This window comes from Schistocerca serialis, chromosome 6 (genome assembly GCF_023864345.2).
Source record: "Schistocerca serialis cubense isolate TAMUIC-IGC-003099 chromosome 6, iqSchSeri2.2, whole genome shotgun sequence".
Lineage (NCBI taxonomy): Eukaryota > Metazoa > Arthropoda > Insecta > Orthoptera > Acrididae > Schistocerca > Schistocerca serialis.
In genome coordinates, this window is record NC_064643.1 from 752,369,814 (window position 1) to 752,377,273 (window position 7,460).

Consider the following 7,460-nt stretch of genomic DNA (forward strand, 5'->3'; position numbering starts at 1 on the left):
TTATGATTAATAAGCTGTTGCCATTTCTTATAAAACATAATCTCATGTTGATATATTAATACAAAATGATTGGGCCACCATTTTCTCAGAATTGAAGTTTCATTTAAGATACTGATAAAAGTAATGACCTCCAATGCAATACAGCAACAACAACCACTGGCAGAGGGCTGAATCAATTTAGCGGATGCATGGCCAGGTAGATAAGTGGAACCAATTTAGCGGATGCATGGCCAGGTATATAAGTGGAATCAATTTAGCGGATGCATGGCCAGGAAGATAAGTGGAATCAATTGAGCGGATGCATGGCCAGGTAGACAAGTCGAATCAATTTAGCGGATGCATGGCCAGGTAGATAAGTGGAATCCGCGAAGTTAAATTTAGTTTCCTCCTGCACTTCCGAATGTACCACTTTTTTGGCAGGCAGGGTACGTCGCCTATTTTCTTGTGGCCCTTATATTTTTCCAGCATACAATGTCCATCTATTTTAGTTACACTACTGGCCATTAAAATTGCTACACCGCGAAGATGACGTGTTACAGACGCTAAATTTAACCGACAGGAAGAAGATGCTGTGATATGCCAATGATTAGCTTCTCAAAGCATTCACGCAAGGTTGGCGCCGGTGGCGACACCTACAACGTGCTGACATGAGGAACGGTTCCAACCGCTTTTTCATACACAAACAGAAGTTGACCGGCGTTGCCTGGTGAAACGTTGTTGTGATGCCTCGTGTAAGGAGGAGAAATTCGTACCATGTCGTTTCCAGCTTTGATAAAGGTCGGGTTGTAGCCTATCGCGATTCCGGTTTATCGTATCGCGACATTGCTGCTCGCGTTGGTCGAGATCCTCCAATGACTGTTAGCAGAATATGGAATCGGTGGGTTCAGGAGGGTAAGACGGAACGCCGTGCTAAATCCCTGCGGCCTCGTATCACTAGCAGTCGAGATGACAGACATCTTATCCGCATGGCTGTCACGGATCGGGCAGCCACGTCTCGATACGTGAGTCAGCAGATGGGGACGTTTGCAGGACAACAACCATCTGCATCAACAGTTCGACGAAGTTTACAGCAGCATGGACTATCAGCTCGGAGACCATGGCTGCGGTTACCCTTGACGCTGTATCACAGACAGAAGCGCCTGCGATGGTGTACTCAACGACGAACCTGGGTGCACGAATGGCAAAACGTCATTTTTTCGGATGAATCCAGGTTCTGTTTGCAGCATCATGATGGTCGCATCCGTGTTTGGCGACATCGCGGTGAACGAACATTGGAAGCGTGTATTCGTCATCGCCATACTGGTGTATCACCCGGCGTGATGCTATGGGGTGCCATTGATTACACGTCTCGCTCACCTCTTGTTCGCACTAACGGCACTCTGAACAGTGGACGTTACATTTCAGATGTGTTAGGACCCGTGGCTCTACCCTTTATTCGATCCCTGCGAAACCCTACATTTCAGCAGAATAATGCACGACCGCATTTTTGGATACAGAAAGTGTTCGACTGCTGCCCTGGCCAGCACATTCTTCAGATCTCTCACCAATCGAAAACGTCTGGTCAATGGTGTTCGAGCAACTGGCTCGTCACAATACGCCAGTCACTACTATTGATGAACTGTGGTAACGTGTTGAAGCTGCATGGGCAGCTGTACCTGTACACGCCATCGAAGCTCTGTTTGACTCAATGCCCAGGCGTATCAAGGCCGTTATTACGGCCAGAGATGGTTGTTCTGGGTACTGATTTCTCAGGATCTATGCACCCAAATTGCGTGAAAATGTAATCACATGTCAATTCTAGTATAATATATTTGTCCAATGAATACCCGTTTATCATCTGCATTTCTTCTTTGTGTAGCAATTTTAATGGCCAGTAGTGTATATTAACTTTTGATGGTCAGTAAAAGTGTTTTATTTACTTCCCGTAGGCTACAGCACTAGAAATCGAGTCCAAATGGAAAATATCTGGGCTGATGGAGAGCTCCAAGGCGTTCTATAGGCAGCAGATACAGACAGGCATGACAAAGCAAGTGGGAAACTGGCGAGCAGCCGTTGTCGGCCGGCGCTATGCTACGTAGCAAACAGGCCGCTGCCGGCACGAGAGTAGTTTCACAGAAACGTCGAACGGGTCGATGCGCGGGACACGACCGAGGGCCTCTTGTCACGAACGCCAGCCCGAGACCGACCAGCGGCGCAGCCGGAACACGAGTGTAAATTTGGCGGTCGGTTGGGCTAATGAAACTTTCCGGTTCTGGCGGGACCTATCAGATGGGATTACGACGATAACACGCTTACTGAGCGGTAACGTAATTTTTCCTGACCTTTATGACCGGGAAAGGAGTTGAAAGACAGCTCTCTGGCGGCGGAAAGGAGTGGTTCTGAAGTCCGTCCACGCAACACTTTCACTGCTCGCTTTTATTGGGTTACCGTGCAACTTCTCAGATTTAATTAGGGCATTGCACACAGCTCTCTTCGGCCGAGAAATACGGTGGACGTGCCAGATGGAACAGCGAGGCGAAGTTTATCAGCTGATCTGTAGCGAAAAGACTTTTTCAAAACAAAAAAAGTTAAAGATGCGGAATTCGTATCAAGAAAACTGTAAAACTATTAATATTGAGCTGTAATTTGGCTATAACATTTTTACAGTGGAACGAAAGGAAGAGAAGAGGCTAGCATCACGGCTGCTCCGAAGAATAAGCAGTGATGCCGCTGTGAGCGAGTCGCTGTTGGTGCAAACCAAGCATATAAGGAAAAACAAAAAGAGCTAGGGAAGTAGAAAGAAAGAAGGCAGTCCAGTCCCTAATGCTAAGTAGAGGTTTCTTCCGAGATAAACAGCAGGTTTATCTCAAGTGAACTGGAAATCTAGATTCGTTTCATGTCACTGAAGAGATAAAAGTTTACATCTGTCTGAATTTAAGATTACCGCCTCTTACCCGCGATAAGTTTCAAGTGTCGAAACATCGCAAGACACCAGAATCTCAACTCCTGACTTGTCTTTACAAATATTTACACGTGTACAGAAGAACAGATTGTTCATAAGCAGACCACGTTAGACTTTAGCTTTTTCGTCCGCTATTGGTTTTCTTTGTTACCGCATATTGTTCTGAGAAACAGCAGTGTGTCAAGTGAAGCAGCTCCTCTGTCACCTCAACTTCAATAATTTTAAAGTCTTCCATTTTGAACACTATCAGGAACAGAGCCCTATTTACATGCACCACTACATAAAAGAAATATTCAGACTAGAGTGAATCTTTCGACCACCCTCCTTGTGTTACGTGAACTAACGTCTGCGTCCCAGATGCCGCCGAAGTAGTGTACAGTTTTACGTTTAAATAAAGCTCTTCTCAAAAGTATGAAACGTCCCCTATGAAAAATTTCGCAACGAGGTTGTATGTCCAGTTAAAGTCAGAGTTCTTCCGAATAAAGTGAAGATAGCTAAACTTTCTTCGCAAACGTTATAGGAGACATACTTAGTTTCCCCGAACCTCCTTCGTGAACAATGGTTATACAATGTTTTAACCCTTCCAACATGTCTCATTGTGTGCACTAATTTCGTCAAAGAGGTGAACATTGTAGATCGGGCCGACAGTATAGGGCTTTCGGGAGCAGACGCCCATGTCTAGCACATTTATTCTATTCTATGTTTACAGTGTCCAACGGCCTTGTCGCAGTGGTAACACCGGTTCCCGTCACATCACCGAAGTTAAGCGCTGTCGGGCTTGGCTAGCATTTGGATTGGTCACCGTCGCGGTATGCCAGGTGCTGTTGGCAAGCGGGGTGCACTCAGTTCTTGAGAGGCCAATTGAGGAGGTACTTGATTGAGAAGTAGCGGCTCCGGTCTCGGAAACTGACATTTGGCCGGGAGAGCGGTGTGCTGACCACATGCCTAGCCATATCCGCATCCAGTGACGCCTGTGGGCTGAGGATGACACGGCGGCCGGTCGGTACCTTTGGGACTTCATGGCCTGTTCATACGGTGATTGTTTTATGTTTACTACAGGTCGAGTAGCAGCGCCAGTAAGAGTAATACGAAAAATTATCAACTGCACACAAATACGAAAATGAGTAAGACAAGGCTGCTGTCTTACTCCTAGGGACTCTGATTCGCCTCTGCCCACTAAACTACACGGGGGTAAAATATGAGAAAGCAGAATATGATGTTTGAGGTTTGCACACAACATGGTTCTTCTCGTAAAGGATAGAAAAGGACTGAAGCAAATAGCTAAGGAAAGAGCTAAGGAATGAACACCAGTACAAACAAAACAAACGTTATGGCAGAAGGAGCAAATAAGAAGGGTAAGACAATGCTTAATGAAGGACATCAAGATATGCGCGAATTTTAAACACCTAGGAAGCACCATAGATAGCGTCTAGAAGAGATATTTGTGAGAAGAGGAGAATTTACTGCAGCAGTGTGGGCAAAGGCTCCAGAAAAAAAGACTGTGTTTTGTTTGGACTATCCCCCTTGTGATTTTGGAACGCGTAAAATGAGGAAGAAACATAGAGCAAGGCTAGAGGCGCAAAATGGCAAGAACCAGTTGGATGGATAGGGTGAAAAATGAGGAAGCACTGAGAAGAGAGAGAGAGAGAGAGAGAGAGAGAGAGAGAGAGAGAGCAGAGACAATCACTGAGTGTAATAAAAAGAAGGAAAACAAATAGGGTAGGACACATGTTAAGAAAGAACGAGAGTCTGATAAGAACTGTCTTAGAACGGTATGTGGAAGGGAACAGGAGACGAGGGAGAAACGATACTGGACCTTGCGCTGGATGCTGGATGGCAGCACATACAGCAGCGTTTGATGGAAGCGATCGGCCGCATGGCTCCCATTCGTGTAACACATACGATACAAATGATGTACTGCATAAAGACAGTGACTCTATCAATGTTAGTCTTAAACGTATTTAGAAGTACTCAGTGCCGCACTTATTGCAGTTGCAAGTGTGGCACGTTAATTTAATTCAACATTACGGCAAATTAACGTTCGTTTCATAAAGGAACTGCATGACTAACTTCGAACAGTGAGCATCATGTGATGACAAATTGTAGGACTATCGCATCTGAGTTAACCCCTGTAGTGCAAATGTACTGTACAAATTTTCACATACTCTGTTTAATTAATTGCGACAAACGGTTTTAAGAATGCTAAGAAAACCTCTACAGCTGTTGTTACGCAACGACTGGTTTTATTCTACACGAGCATTATCAGGCGATCCGCAGTTCAGCATGACATAGGTTCAGCTGCTAAAACATACATATAATAAATTACAGTATTTCCAAAGATAAACGCCTTTTGCATGCTGCACATTAAGTTTTTTTTTATTTATCTTGTGCACCAGATGCGTTTCGCACCGTTTTCAACCTATAGAAGAAGTAATATACGTTGAAAATAGAGGAGAGGCACAAAACTTCAACCAGTTTGCCACCTGAGAGAAAGATGTTTGGTTTAAAAATAATGAATTAGACACTGGTCTGACACACGCTGTAGATGCCTCGTAACTAAGGCGAAACGCGTCTGGTGGACAGGATAAACAAAAAAGCTTAACGTGGAGCATGTAAAGGGCGTTTTTCTTTGGAACTACTGTAATTCATATGCGCCTGCTGCGAAAGTGGCCAGCACAAGAAACTTGATACGTACCACGTAACTGTCAAAGAAAATATTCATCAACAGTCTTCGTAAATAATACAAAGTGGCGGAAATGTGCCGGTGTCATGGTTCAAATTACCTAATCGCTAAATAAAGGAACATGTTGGATTGCGACATGTATAATATTTCATTTAGTTGACTGCGCTCGGTACAAGCAGAGCTAGCAGTACCTGTTGGTTGCAGAAAACAAGGAGCACTGTCGTGGCCCGCACAGGCAGAGCCGGTCAACCAGGAAGTCGACGTCTAAGCATCCTGCTCCACATCTATCGAGGGCGACAAATCGACAGCAAGAAATCGTAATCGTTCCAAGCTATTATTCTACCATTCTGCAACAAACAAAGAGTGTAAGCGAGTAAATACAGTGTGAATCACCTGACACTTGCACCGCAGGTATTTCGGACACTGGATGCACTATAGATATGCCGTTTTCACTGAATTGACTTGTAGGTGTCGCGAATTTACAGCCAGTAAACAGATTTTGAGACGTTGGGGAAAGCGTATTTTTTTTTTCAACTCTTACGAATTTTTAAGTCGGTCAGTGCCTATTGACGGTAAAATCCTAAAAGTAGCGTAAATTAGAATGTCAGTGGTGTTTGTTGCAGGAAACTAGTGCAAGTAGTTTACGAGTTGTCATATTGTAAACACCAATGACTGTTTGTTTCGACCTGTTGCTTAGATGCTTCGTGACGACGCTATGTATGTTTACATTGTGTTGTGTGTACACTCCGACAGCATTGCGATTGTCCTGTCACTGCGTGACAGTGGATGTAGTAGGATGTGCTTCGCAGATGGTATTTCCCAATGCAAGAAAAGAGCACGTGGTCATGGTTCATATGATTTTGGGAAGTATATCGCTCATTCGTGTACCGTGTACACTGAAAGATACTTCAATTGACGTCAATCTCTTCAGCCTCTTCAAACAGTTACAGATGATACGGAACGGCGTATTACTGCTGCCTGCGCTGCAGTTGAAACCAAAAACTCAACGTACTCAAACAGTTTTCTCTTTACTTATTCTGATCATCACTACACTGTCACACAATATTTTTTAGCGCAACGCAGTCTGACTTTCAATAATCCCTAAAAAAAATGACTCTGACTAACAATAACCTACACCTTTCATGAATCACTTGGCTCACAAAAATCTTCGTTACTCGAACTACTGCAATACAGCGAGCGCCAATACTGCCAGCTAAATAAAAGATTCTAACTACTGAAGGCACTAACTACTGATAGGCATAGTTAGCAAATGAAAGATTTTGATAGAGAACAAACAACGTATTTACTTTAATAATGTTCAAAAGTCATTATATATATGATCATGACATCCAGATTTACAAATTTCCTTTTTCTGGCGGATACACGTCCAGATAGTCCGCTTTTAGCAACCTCTCAGAACTCTGGCATCTCACGCTCTCCACATCCACCACTGCTGGCGGCTCACCTCCAACTGCCCAACGCTACGCGCTGTTCACATCCAACTGCCCAACACTACACAAGCGAATATTCCAACAATGAGTCCAACCAGCCACAGACTGCACACAGCATAGTCAGTGATTTTGATACAGAGTGCTACGTGGCGTTACCAACAAAAAAAAAAAAAAAAGCTAAACAGCCTATTTACACAGTTTCCGCTGAAATGCTCAAAACTGTGGAGCAATCGTTGCATGGCAGACTGCAAGGTTGTACTAATGCCGAAGGTGGTCACTTTGAGCGCAGTTTTTGAGGGTATATTGGTTCATTACGTATCAGACCCCACGGAGATACTCTATTCACCTTTCTTTGTCTTTCATTTGTCCTAAGCATGTCGAATTT